Source organism: Antechinus flavipes, chromosome 6 (assembly GCF_016432865.1).
Source record: "Antechinus flavipes isolate AdamAnt ecotype Samford, QLD, Australia chromosome 6, AdamAnt_v2, whole genome shotgun sequence".
NCBI lineage: Eukaryota > Metazoa > Chordata > Mammalia > Dasyuromorphia > Dasyuridae > Antechinus > Antechinus flavipes.
The window spans coordinates 122,001,413-122,016,552 of NC_067403.1; the positions used below are offsets into that span (position 1 = coordinate 122,001,413).

General features: G+C 35.1%; 1 pseudogene; it reads right to left on the reverse strand.

Annotated features, from left to right (window-relative positions):
* Positions 1 to 1,933: 1,933 nt before the first annotated feature.
* LOC127540686 (40S ribosomal protein S3a-like) lies at positions 1,934 to 2,773 on the reverse strand (annotated as a pseudogene).
* Between the last annotated feature and the right edge of the window lie 12,367 nt (positions 2,774 to 15,140).

Here is a 15,140-nt window from a genome sequence, read left to right on the forward strand (position 1 = left end):
TGTTTGAGATCTTAGCTGTCAAAAATCAGTCATCATTACCATCTACTTACCTCCCAGGGAGAACTGGGAATTGTAAAACCATCACACTTTACCCTATAGATTTCGCCTTTCTTTTTCTCTTTAGTGTTTAGCATAGTGTCAGGCAACTAGTAAATGCCTGATTTTTTCCCATAGACCAGAGATTTAATGTTTTAATCTATAGGAGGTCCTTCCCACCACTGCTTGGCACCTCACTTCAGCTGCCCTTTGTCACACTGCTCAGGGGTCAGGGTTTTCTGCTCAGTGGTTTAGATGTGGGGCAACTCTTCTCACAGAGTAAGCTCATAATAAATACTTATGAGTTGATTGATTGATGGATGGAATGGAAGCCCAGAGAATTCATTTAACTCAAAGGAAGGCTCACTTTTAACAGGATTCCTTTGGCTGTTTAATCTTGAGTTCTTATTTCTCTAGGAGTGTGTGGAAATTATTTTAGATCCTGATGTTTCCTTGCACTTTCATTCTTTTCCTTTTCTATTTAAGTGATTTTTCCAACATTGAAGCTTCATCCCTCTGATTTTTGTTCTTGTACATTTTAATTTATTGCATATTCTGATGATATATCTTGCTTGAAGGATCTTTTGCTTTGGGTGGGATTTATTATTATTATTATTTATTTTGAGTTAATCTTGTTTGATTTTCATGTTTGATCTTATGAAAGTTCCTCTAATATTTTGCCTGGAATGGAAGCAATCCTACTTTTCTTTATGACTTACAACATTTTATGCTAAATATCTTCCAAAGCTCTACCAAGGAATAAGGTAAGGAATAAGTAAAAAAAAAGCTCTACCAAGAGACAGTCTCTGTTTATAAATGAGATTTGAATGGGTACCTTAAAACTCCCAGGCATCTGAGTTGGTCAGGTAAAACTTAGCCAGTCATTTTCAGTGAACAAGCTGCCTTATCTCATTGCAATTGATGTGTTTCCCTTTTGAAGTAGATTAATTACACTGTTATAAAGCATTTCCCTTTTGCATTCTCACAAATTGTGCATATTAGACAGGGAACATGGTCAAGTTTATGGTTTATCTTACAGATAATAAGGAGCTGCTAAAATTTATTGAATAAAGGAGTGAGACAATCTACACTTAAGGAGAATTAGTTTTGCAACAGCATGTAAGACATACTGGGGTCGTGAGAGGCTTAAGGCAGGAAGATGAAATAAGAAGCTGATGGGGGCACTAATTTAGGCATGAGGTGATGAGGATATGGGAGAAAAGAGTAGTAGGAGTAATAAGAAGGAGCCAAATAAAAGAGATGTTGTAGGAGTAGCAATGGCAAGATTTGGCAATTGATTGGATATGGGTAAAGAGGAAGAGAAATGAATAAAAGATAAAGCTGAGGCTCTGAACCTAGGACCCTAAAGGGAAGGTTTGTCTGATGCAAAATCAAGAGAAAAAAAGGCAACCAAAGACTGAGGTATCCAGTGAGCTGAAATTGTTGTCTTAGGAGGCAGTACTAGCTATTTGTCCTATTCACTTAAAACCTATCTAAAGCAACACAAAAATTCTGGCCACTAGGATTGTAAAGATTAAATGGATTTACAAATACTTTGTAAATAAGCAGAAGTAAATAAGGGAAACTGGGAAGTAAATTTATGTCTACTCTGACATTCACTCAAATCTGTAGTCATTTTTCCTTGTTATCTACTTCATTTATAAAATGAGATTAGAGTTTGATTCACGTTTTCCAATCTTGATGAACCCAAGGTCATATCTTATGTGACAATCCTAATAGTTTTATAACAAATTTATCTACAAAGCAATTATATAATTTTATTGGGTAATAGCAAACCTTTTACTTATTACATTTATGAGAAAACTTTCCAAGTAACAAATATTACTGCCATTTTGATTTATAAAACTTGAAAAAAAAAGAACCATCACAATGATAAATGTTTGGTTTTTGACCTTTTCTTATTTTAGACATATACTTGAACACAAGTTCAATGATGGTTCATAGCCATCAGCCCTTTTCTAAGTTCCTATTTCATTGTCTGAAGGTTTTCTAGAGCCACCAGCTTCACCACGCAGTTTCATTAGTTTTCCCAATCTTGACTTGGAGAGGATAAATGGATTGACAAGCCTTTTCTGTCTTTTCCAATGCTGTTTGGAATTAGTTTATTGACAACTTTTTTCAAGTCATTTGTCTGTACCTCTAGGGTCACGATTTCCATCATTTTCTTATAAATTTGACTGACTTGTGCTGGGCACAAGAGGTCTTGTGGATCTGGTTTTTGCAATTTTTTGGTAAAAACAGAACAAAAGAGGTGGAGGAAGTAGCCATCAGTGGTTTTGATATCAACATGGGCTTCAGTCAAGGTCTGCTACTTTTTGACCATGAAGCACATTTTATCTTGGGTAAGATCCATTCCATGAAAATTAGTCAAATAATTTTTATTCTGAATATCTTCAGTAATTAATCTGAACTTACAAAAAGCAACCTCATCATTGTGCAAATTGGCAAAGTTCATTTCAAAGACGCCATCTATTAAGACCATTAGAGGCAATTTTTGTTCCTTCAGCACTTGTAACCAGTGTCTTGTCAATATTGTGAATGTTGAACATAGCTGGTGCTATTACATTATACCAATCCTTTTTCATAAATGCAAAAACCACTTTCTTTTTGGCTCTTTTTGTCACCTTTAATGAGATGCTTATTCTTGTCCACCGCCAGGATCTCTCTCTCAAAGCCAAAAGTGGGTCTTCCCATTTTCTCCCAATGTCATTGTCAATGTTTTAATGTCATCTTTCTTTGACATCTATTTGAGTCATCTTTTGCCTCAACTCTAGCCCAGTTCATACTCATTGAATAGGCCTGGCCTCAGACAAACTAAGATTTAGGAAAGACCTTAATTTAGAAATTCCAAGATCAGCTACAGCATCCAGAGCCATCACCAGTTATCTTGATCTTTCTTGCCACTGGACATCATTGATTCTGAAAGAGAGAGTGAGTGGTAACTTTGTGCAACTTTGTCTCACTTAAATCCAATTCACATGCAAGTCAATCATAATGTTATTGGTCTTCTTCCAGAATGAAAGGCAAACAACAACATTAAGGTTGGTGAGCTTTGGTAGCACTGAGAAACTTGTGATCACCAAAGGTGTAAAGTATGAGCTAGCTCCCTAGAGGGTTTCAGAGTCAGCCAGAATTAAGATAAATCAAAGTCCTTGCTCTTTAGGAGGAAAAGTGAAGGAGGCAGGCAAGTTGCCATGAGGCTTGCCAAAGAGCTATCGTGGATTCTGGAGTCCGGAGTCACCAACCTCTCTCTTCCTTGTCCTGCCACCAAGTGACTCTGGCCTCTGCTCCCTTTCCCTCCCTTTCTCCCCCCCCCCCCACACAATTCTTGGTTAAGATTATCTTAACACCAAACATTCAGCAAGAACCAATGGTGAGGAGAGCCATTATCCAAATATGTGCTAATAGAGTCATTATCTCACATTGAATAGGTAATTAGCCTTAAGTGCTTGGTTGTCTGATTCAGGCATACCTTTTTGGGAGTTTCAGCCCTCTACACAAAGGCAATGTGCAATTTCTGAAATGCAATATAGCCTAGTCATTGATAAATATATTAATACTTAAAGAATCTTTAATTTTATAAGGGAAAAACTAAAATGGATCAGAATCCTTCTAAACTGAGTGAAAAACCAAATTTTTTTCACTCAAATATCACATGGCATGAAGATTTCAGGGGATTCAAATAGGGTTCTAAGTCTAGTTCTGGATTCCCCAATCCCAAGTTCAGGGTGCTTTTTTTTTAAATGTTACACTTTCCCAATGTCTAAAAACTCATTTTCCTTTCCAAAAGCTATTGATTTCTCATTGGTAATTACCATTTCTTCTTTTCTAACTTATTTGTTCTACTCCATCTTAATTTTTAATTCCAGTCCATTTGAAATTGAAAAAGGGTTTTTTTGGGGGTTTTTTGGTTGTTGTTATTGTTCATTTTTGATAGAGGGTGAAGGAAGGTGAGACATTTTTTTCCTCTAAGAACAAGAAAACATAGATTTGTTCTCTTACATCAACTGCTGCTTTTCTTTAGTCATTTGGAGTTTTCTTAGCACAGATAGTAAGATGCTTTACATTTACTTCTCAGTTTATTTTACAAATGAGGAAACCAAGGAAACAAGATTAAGTGACTAGTAGATATCTAAGATCAGATTTGAACTCAGGAGAATAAGTCTTCTTTAGTTCAGGCCCTATGCTCCATCCATTGTACTATTGTATTATATGTATTTCTGTTTAGTTGTTTGGATTTTAAAATACAACCTGCAGCAGTTAACAAAAAAGGAAGCTGAAGATTCAAAACCAAATAACATTATGTCAACGGCAAACATATTGCTAACTAAAGCCATCAAACCTAATGCCCCCTAAGGGGTGGTATCATAGGGTGCCTCTTAGGAAAAAAAGACCTCAATAGAGCTTTGGGGTTCACCTAGAGACATTTAGTACTTTAAAGTTTACAAAGCACTTTGACACTCTCATTTGAGTCTCAGACTGCCCTTATGTAACACTATCCCTAGGAAGTTAAATCTCAGAAAGGTTATCCAAGGTTACAAAGATAGCAAGATTGAGAGACAGGTCGACAGAGACTGAGTTTGGATCACAACATAGTATTTTCACTTTTTTTGTTGTTGTTTGCTTGCATTTTGTTTTCTTTCTTATTTTTTTTCCTTTTTGATCTGATTTTTGTTGTGCAGCATGATAATTATGGGAATACACACATACACACACACACACACACACACACACACATATATATAGATAGATAGATATAGATATAGATATAGATATAGATATAGATATAGATATAGATATAGATAGAATTGCACATATTTAACATATATTAGATTGTTTGCCATCTAGGGGAGGGGAAGGGAGGAAGAAGGAAGAAAAAAATTTGAAACATAAGGTTTTGCAAGGGTGAATGTTGAAAACTATGCATATGTTTTAAAAATAAAAAGCTTTAAAGTACTTAAAAATAAAACAAAACAAAAACAGCAAGATTGGGACCCTGAGGGATTTAGTCCATTCAGCTCTGGAACTCTCTTCCTGAGCTCAGTACTGTCAAGCCTAGTAAATATCATGAGCACAAATTCACATAGCCAAATGGACCATTGCATCTTGCCAACCACAGTCATGCTTTATCTTCTATCCTGGCCATCTTGTTCCTTCCTACTTTTATCATCTTATTACCATCTGCTCTGTAATTACCGTGTGCCCTATGTTCCCTGAACCCTTCTTTCCTACCTCCCCTGATTTCCACATTTTCTGTTAGAATTCATAATCAAATTAATGTGACCACTATTGCTAGAAAAGGTGTATCAGACTAAGTCTTATGATTTGTTACCATCTATTGTGACTTCACAAATGAGTACCACTCTGGCCACCATCTCCCTATGCCCACATTGTCCCTTTCAATTAGAAAATAAGCTCTTTGAGAGCAAAGGCTGCTTTATCTTTGTATTTGCATCCTTAGTGCTCAGTACATATTTGGTGCATAGTTAACATTTAATACTTATTTATTCTCATCTGCTCTCATGAATTAAATTGTCATCTCTACAAAATATCTAGAAATCAAGCCCCAATTTCTTTCTGAAATTGAATCTATTATCACTACACACTTGTTGAACATCATCATTTGATTTGATTCCAGGAGCAATTCAATCTCAACATTTCCAAAACTGAACTCATAATCTCTCTTTCCCCCCATATATTCATTCCTCTTCCAAACATCCCTAGATAATAGGATCTTTTTGTTACCTCTGATTATTCATATCTGGATTTTAGTTCCTATCTACTGACATTAATGCCCTGAGTCTTCATGTTTTCTTTTCTCCACTGGAATGTAAGCTCCTTGGAGGAGGGGGGGTATCTATTTTTGCTTCTTCCTCATGTTCTCAGTGTTTAATACAGTTAAGCATATAATATCTAATAAATGCTTATTTACTAATTAATCATCCCAACCTTTTCTCCATGAGAAGCCAGTATTGATGATATGAAATATCATGGTGGTAAATGAAAAAGAACAATTTATTTAAAATAGAAAAGCAAGTGACCAGTAGAAAATTACCTTAAACTGAAATGTTTTCATTATCTATTTTCCAAAGTCTCCCAGTCACTGGGACAGAAGATTATAAGGAGATACTTAGTCCCAGTACATCTTTGGTACCTAGTATCTTCCCTCCCAATGATCTTGTGTAACTCAGGCCTGGGGCTTTTGTTCATGCTGCAAAAGGAGAGACATTTGTTGTTCCATATACACTGAGAGAGAAAGAGAAGGAGGGAGAAAGAAAGACAGTTTGGAAACCATAGCCCTATAGATAATCAACATGCAATGATTCCCAGATTGCCTTCAGTAAGACTTCAGAGATTTTCCCATTGGGTGAATTTGGAGCCTCTCATTTTGATATGAGATCTTATCTCATCCCCAGCAAAGAGTTCATTCATTCTAGGGCATTTTCTGATATATGCCAATCTGTAAAATTTCTTTAATTTCTTTTTGTGTTTTGCTTGAATAAATGGGTTTACATTATTTCTATTTGTGGTGGGCTTTTATGTGACGGGTGTTTTTTGGAAGGGACCAAGCTAGCAGGGGCAAATTTAGGATTATCCTCCCTCTTAAACTAAGAGTATCTGACAAGGAAGTAGCTTTTGTTTTGAGTCCTTCAAATAATCATACCTGTAAATAAGAATATTTGTGCTGGCAGATACATATTAGCTCTAATCCAAGATCCTCTCTTGAAGACTGACAAAGAGTGCCCAGTCAGGGGTTTTTTCCTAATCACTTTAAAACAAGGATTGGTCTCCTTGAAGAAAGGTGGATTTTGTTGCCGTGTTCAATCGGTCATGTTGGATTCTTTATGACCTCATTTGAGGTTTTCTTAGGAGTGGTATGCCATTTCCTTCTCCCCGCTCATTTTACAGATGAGGAAACTGAGGCAAACAAAGCTAAGTGACTTTCCCAGGATTATACAGCTACTAAGTGCCTGAGAGGTGGATAAGCCATACTATTCATACCAAAGCCAGTCTCATTTAGACTCACATGTTCACCCATGTGAACATACTATCTTAAATATAGACACATCTTACTCTAGTATTTCACTACTTTGTATATATTAATATTTGTTCATTTTAGATTGATACTGTATATGTTTATATAGGTACTTGTTATTTTCCCATTAGATTGTAAAGTTCTTGAAAAAAAGATTGTAAATTTTTTGAAAGAATGAATTCTCTCTTTTTTTGTATTTGTATCTCTACTACCTAGCACATTCCCTGGCACATAGTAGATACTTAATAAATATTTGTGGATTGATTCAGTGAACAAGAAATAGTGGATTAATGATTTGTCTCCTTGAATGACCATGAAAAGTGATTCTTTCTCTTTGGTGGGTCACTCTTATTGCTCCCCATAGGAATGCTGAGTCTTTAGCAACATGTTCCCAACACTCTTGGCATGGAAGGGAATGTTCTCTTAAGGGTTCACTGGCAGAACGCAATCTCATCAAGTCCTGAGTACAGCTTCAGTAAGAGGACTGAAAACTCCCTGCGTTGTAAAAAAATTCATGGCATCAAAGCTCCAAAGCTAGCATGAATATGAGGCAAGGGTAAATCTCAATTTCTACAAACCCCAGTGAGATTTAGCATGGTGTATGAGGAATCTCTGACTTCAGCATTCATTTTCTTCCTTTAACTTCTCATTCCTGACATCATGGAAAGAGCACTGGACTTGGAGACGGAAGTCCTGGATTCATACCCTGCTAGTGCATGTACTACTTATATGACTGTAGACAAGCCACTGAATTGTTTCCTCACATGTAAAATAGTTGGTTGGAGTCAGATCTCAGAGATATCTGAGTTTGAATCCTGACTCAAACAATGACATAGCTGTATAACCCTGAGCAAGTCACTTAACTATTCTCCACCTCAGTTTCTTCATCTGTAAAATGAGGATAATCATAGCCACTTAGCTTGGAGGGGTTTTGTGAGAATCAAATGATAATATATGTAAAGTGCTTTGAAAACCTTAAAGAGCTATTATTTTTCAGTCATTCAATTGTGGCCAACTCTTCACAACTCCATGGACTTCATAGCATACCAACAAAATTCTTTTTGGCATTTTTACTGGAGAGGTTTGCCATTTCCTTCTCTGGTGAATTAAGGCAAACAGGTTAAGTGACTTACCCAGGTTCACATAGCTAATAAGTGTTGAGGCTGGTCTTGCACTCAGAGCTTCTTGACTTCAAGCCCACTGTGCTACCCACTCAACCACCTAGCTGCCTCCAAATAAAGGACCACATAAATGCTATTATTGTTGTTTGTAATATTAATACATGTGCTCTACCTTACACAAGTTTGTTCAATGGAATGTACTCTATAGACTCGAATAGCCTTTATTACTATAATATTTGATGTCATCAATTTATAAGGAATATTTTGTGGTGGATATCCAATAAACATCGATCATCTATTGTAAAGTTCTATAGAATTTTTAGATGAATAGCAAAATAAGGACTTTAGGGTCCACAGATCTTTTAAAAAGATGATTCTACCTGAGTGGCCCTCTCTTCCCATTTATCCTCTCCCCTCAAAAAACCTCCTTTATCCCCTTTTGAGTTTTGTTTTGATTTTTAGGAAACAAGGGCTACAGAAGAAAGCATATTATGTGATGTACATTTTTAAATTAATCTAGTTCAACCAATACCTTCAAGGCACTGTGGGATACAAAGACAAAAATGAAAAACAATCCCTATATATAAAGAATTGACATTGCCCAATACAGATAAATATATCTGATATATATAGATATTGATATGGATATGGATATGGATATGAAATAGGGGGAGGGTGCTAACAACTGGAAGGATAAAGAAAGATCTTGTATAAGAGATGATAGGTGACCTATGCCTTTAAGGGAATTTGGGATCCTAAATTGAGAATCCCAGATTAACTACAATAGGATGAATTTTCCAGCCACTTCAGCCCTCAAGTGAAGTGGAAAGCCCTTGTGATCAAGGAATCAGGAACTCCACTCCAGCCTCAGATACTTAGCTGTGTGACCCTAGGCAAATCACTTAACTTCAGTTTGTCTCAGATTCCTCCTCTGGGAAATGGAAATAATAATAGCATCTACCTCTCCGGGTTGTTTTGAGGATGAAATGGGAATAAAATTACAAAATGCTTGGCACATATTAAGCTCTATATAAATGTTAGCTATAATTCTTATTATTAACTAAGTTCAAGAGGAGTTGTGATGTGCTTTAGAGAATGCTGTAATCACTTCAATGAAATCAAAGATTGTTAAAGTATAGATGTCCAAAGTGAACTAAATGCAAAAGTGCCTGGAGGTAGAAAAAATTAAAATTATCATAAAACAGATAGACATTTAAATAACAGTAACAATAGTTACTGTTACATTTATTATAGTAGTTACATTTATTATAGTGCTTTAAAATTTGCAGAGGGGTTTACAAGTATTATTCTATTTGATTCTCACAACAACCCCGGAGAATAGATGCTATTATCATTTGCATTTTACAGATGAGGAAACTAAGGCAACAAAGGCTAAGCAAATTGCTCATTCAGTCACTCACCTCGTACTCTCATTTGAACTCTGGTCTTCCTGATTCCAGATCTAGCACTCTGGCTCGTTTTTTTTTTTTTTTTTAAGCAAACAAGAACAAAAGGAATCCTATTTCAGGGCAATCAAAAAATGTCTGGAAAAGCAATTTGGAGGCATTCAATCAACTCAATTAAATCAAGTCACAGATCTATTTTTAAAAAGTTTATAATCCAAATAATGTGGCAAACATTTGTTTCACTAAGACCTAAGGTTATAATTAAAGTTAGTGCATAAGTAGATGAGTATGGGTGAACACAGTGATATGTGTCAGAAAATAAATGACAAAGTAATAGAATATGATTTTTGTTCAATTGTTTCACCCAGGTTTGACTCTTAGTGACCCCATTTCAGGTTTTCTTGGCAGACACTGAAGTGATTTGTCATTCCCTTCTCATTTGACAGATAAGGAAACTGAGGCGAATATGATCATTCATTTGAATTTTTGCATTCAGTAAATATCTGTTTTCTGTTTCCATGTCCTAAGTGGATTCCTAGAATAGACTAATGTATTGCACTCAATTTTTGTCCTTGTATCTAAATAAAGGATGTTCTGCCACCTGGTGGCTCAGATATTTCTGTGGTCAGTAGGAATAAATTTTTTTAAAAAGAGTCCATGCATAAATAAGGTCTTCTGGAATCTCTTGACATTTCCCTCTTCCCTTTTGGCAGATAAAGAAATCAGAGTGTGCTCTTTCTCCATACCTCTTCCCTACCTCCCCCATCTCTGTCTCTGTCTTTCTTACCATTTTCCCTGAAGGAAATGCTGATTTAGCTATTCCTTATTCCTAAACTCAGAAGACATGTCATTTACTTAAACTCAAATAAGAACTGAGGAAAGCCCACTAGGCCTGGGGTGATTTCTGCTTTCATTGTAGTTTCAAGAAATCAGCTACAGATTTACCTGCACTTTTATCCCCATTTCTTTCCAATTGGAATTAAAGGCTCCAAGAAAGAAAACCTCTCTCTATTTGTGTAGACATGCTAAACCTTCTACAATTTGTGGTCTTAGGGGATTAGAGATGAAGCAAGAGCCCACTGGAGTCAACTTGAATAGACTCTCTAGTGACTCAAATTTTCAGTTAGCAAATACTACAAATGGAGACTTGATTGTTTTGTTGAATGTCTAGACTTAAGAAAGTGATAGAGAAGGTGTTAATGATGCAAACTTTTAAAAGTGTGTGGTATAAACATTCTGGCCCTTTATCTCCTCACTCCCACTTCTTCATCCCTACCTGCTTATTAAGCATTTACCAGCATATTGCTGCCTCAGAGGCCTTCAAGTCCAATCCTTCCATTTTATAGATGAGGGAACAAAAGTTTGCCCAAAATCACACAACCAGCACATGTCAGAGGAAGGATTTAAACTCAGATCTTATTAGCTTTAGTACCAGAGTTTTTTTTAATTTAATTTAATTTTTTAATTATAACTTTTCATTTACAAGTTATATACATGGGTAATTTTACAGCATTGACAATTGCCAAACCTTTTGTTCCAATTTTTCCCTTCCTTCCCCCCACCCCCTTCCCCAGATGGCAGGTTGACCAATATATACATGTCCAAACAGTTATTTTGCTGTACAAAAAGAATTGGACTTTGAAATAGTGTACTATTAGTCTATGAAGGAAATCAAAAATGCAGGCGGACAAAAATATAGGGATTGGGAATTCTATATAATGGTTCATAGTCATCTCCCAGAGTTCTTTGGCTAGGTGTAGCTGGTTCAATTCATTACTGCTCTATTGGAATTGATTTGTTTATCTCATTGATGAAGATGGCCACATCCATCAGAATTGATCATCATATAATATTGTTGTTGAAGTATATAATGATCTCCTGGCCCTGCTCGTTTCACTCAGCATCAGTTCGTGTAAGTCTCGCCAGGCCTTTCTGAAATCATCCTGTTGGTCATTTCTTACCGAACAATAATATTCCATAATGTTCATATACCACAGTTTATTCAGCCATTCTCTAATTGATGGGCATCCACTCAGTTTCCAGTTTCTGGCCACTACAAAGAGGGCTGCCATAAACATTCTTGCACATACAGGTCCCTTACCCTTCTTTAAAATCTCTTAGGGTTATAAGCCCAGTAATAACACTGCTAGATCAAAGGGTATGCACAGTTTGATGACTTTTTGAGCATAGTTTCAAATTGCTCTCCAGAATGGTTGGATGTATTCACAATTCCATCAACAATGTATCAATGTCCATTTTCCTACATCCCCTCCAACATTCCACATTATTTTTCCCTGTCATTCTAGCCAGTCTGACACGTGTGTAGTTTATATCTCTGAGTTGTCTTAATTTGCATTTCTCTGATTAGTAATGACTTGGAGCATCTTTTCATATGACTAGAAATAGTTTCTATTTCTTTGAGAATTGTTTATTCATATCCTTTGACCATTTATTAATTGGAGAATGGCTTGATTTTTTATAAATTAGAGTCAGTTCTCCGTGTATTTTGGAAATGAGGCCTTTATCAGAATCTTTGTAAAAATATTTTCCCAGTTTATTGCTTCCCTTCTAAATTTGTCTGCATTTGTTTTGTTTGTACAAAAACTTTTCAATTTGATATAATCAAATTTTTCTATTTTGTAGTCAATAATGATCTCTAGTTCTTCTTTGATCATAAATTCCTTCCTCTTCCAGAGGTCTGAGAGGTAAACTATCCTATGCTCTTCCAATTTATTTATAATTTCATTCTTTATGCCTAGGCCATGAACCCATTTTGACCTTATCTTGGTGTACAATGTTAAGTTTGGGTCAATGCCTAGTTTCTGCCATACTAGTTTCCAATTTCCCCAGCAATTTTTGTCAATTAGTGAGTTCTTATCCCCAAAACTAGGGTCTTTGGGTTTGTCAAACACTAGATTATTAAAGTTATTGGCTTTTTTGTTCTTTGAACCTAACCCCTTCCACTAATCAACTAGTCTATTTCTTAGCCAATCAAATGGTTTTGGTAACCGCTGCTTTATAATATAATTTTAGATCTGGTAAAGCTAGGTCACCTTCATTTGATTTTTTTTTTCATTAATTCCCCTGAAATTCTTGACCTTTTGTTTTTCCATATGAACTTTGTTGTTATTTTCTCTAGGTCATTAAAATAGTTTTTTGGGAGTCTGATTGATATAGCGCTAAATAAATAGATTAGTTTAGATAGTATTGTCATCTTTATTATATTTGCTCACCCTATCCAAGAGCATTTAATATTTTTCCAGTTGATTAGATCAGACTTAATTTATGTGGAAAGTGTTTTGTAGTTTTACTCATAAAGTTTCTGATTTTCCTTTGACAGATAGATTCCTAAATATTTTATACTATCAGTAGTTACTTTAAGTGAAATTTCTCTTTGGAACTCTAACTGTTGGATTCTGTTAGTGATATATAAGAATGCTGATGACTTATGTGTGTTTATTTTGTATCCTGCAACTTTGCTGAAGGTGTGGATTGTTTCTAACAACTTTTTAGTAGAATCTCAGGGGTTCTCTAAGTATACCATCATATCATCAGCAAAGAGTGATAATTTGGTTTCCTCATTGCCTACTTTAATTCTTTAATCTCCTTCTCAATTCTTATTGCCAAAGCTAGCATTTCTAATATAATATTGAATAGTAATGGTGATAGTGGGCGACCTTGTTTCACTCCTGATCTTATTGGGAATGGTTGCAGTTTGTTACCATTACATATGATACTTACTGCTAGTTTTAAATAGATGCCACTGATTATTTTAAGGAAAAGTCCATTTATTCCTATACTCTCAAGTGTTTTTAATAGGAATGGATGTTGGATTTTATTAAATGCTTTTTCTGTATCTATTGAGATGATCATATGGTTTTTGTTAATTTGGTTATTAATGTGGCCAATTATACTGATAATTTTCCTCATATTGAACCAGCCCTGCATTCCTGGTATACCAGGATTCTACTTGATCATGGTGTATTATCCTGGGGATGATTTTCTGTAGTCTTTTTGCTAATATCTTATTTAAGATATAGCATCAATATTCATTAGGGAGATTGGTCTATAATTTTCTTTCTCTGTTTTCAACCTACCTGATTTAGTACCATGTCTGTGTCATAACAGGAAGTTGGTAGTACTCCTTCATTTCCTATTTTTTCAAATAGTTTATATAGCATTGGGGCTAATTGTTCTTTAAATGTTTGGTAGAATTCACACGTAAATCCATCTGGTCCTGGGGATTTTTTCTTAAGGAGTTGATTAATCGCTTGTTCTATTTCTTTTTCTGAAATGGGACTATTTAAGCAATTTACTTCCTCTTCTGTTAATCTGGAAAGCCTATATTTTTGGAGGTAGTCATCCATTTCACTTAGGTTATCAAATTCCTTGGCATAAAGTTGGGCAAAGTAACTCATTATTATTTCTTTAATTTCCTTTTCATTGGGGAAAGTTCTCCCTTTTCATTTTTAAGACTACTAATTTGATTTTCCTCTCTCCTTTTTCTAATCAGATTTACCAAAGGTTTATCAATTTTATTGGTTTTTTCATAAAACCAACTCTTAGTTTTATTTATTAGTTCAATAGTTTTTTTTTACTTTCAATATTATTAATTTCTTCTTTTAATTTTAGAATTTCAAGTTTAGTATTTGATTTGGGGTTTTTAATTTGGTCTTTTTCTAGCTTTTAAAGTTTCAAGCCCAATTCATTGATCTTCTCTTTTTCTATTTTATGCAAGTAGGCCTCTAGAGATATGAAATTTCCCCTTATTACCGCTTTGGCTGCATCCCACAAATTTTGGTATGATGTCTCATTGTTGTCATTATCCCGAGTGAAATTATTAATTGTGTCTATAATTTGCTGTTTCACCCAATCATTCTTTAAGATGAGATTATTTAGTTTCCAATTACTTTTTAGTCTATTTACACCTAACTTTTTGTTGAATGTAGTTTTTATTGCATTGTGATCTGAAAAGAAAGCATTTACTATTTCTGCCTTCCTGCATTTAAATTTGAGGTCTTTATGTGCTAATATATGGTCAATTTTTGTATAGGTTCTATGAACTGCTGAGAAGAAAGTATATTCCTTTCTGTCTCCATTCAGTTTTCTCCAAAGATCTACCATAGCTAATTTTTCTAATATTCTATTTACCTCTTTAATATCTTTCTTATTTGTTTTGTGGTTTGATTTATCTAATTCTGAGAGTACAAGATTGAGATCTCCCACTATTATAGTTTTGCTGTCTATTTCTTCTCGCAACTCTCTTAACTTCTTTTTTAGGAAGTTAGATGCTATACCACTTGGTGCATATATGTTTAATACTGATATTGCTTCATTGTCTATAGGACCCTTTAGCAAGATATAGTTTCCTTCCTTATCTCTTTGGATTAGATCAATTTTTGCTTTTGCTTGATCTCAGATAAGGATGTCTACCCCTGCTTTTTTGACTTCACCTGAAGCATAATAGATTCTGCTCCAGCCTTTTACCTTTACTCTGTATGTATCCCTGCTTTAAATGTG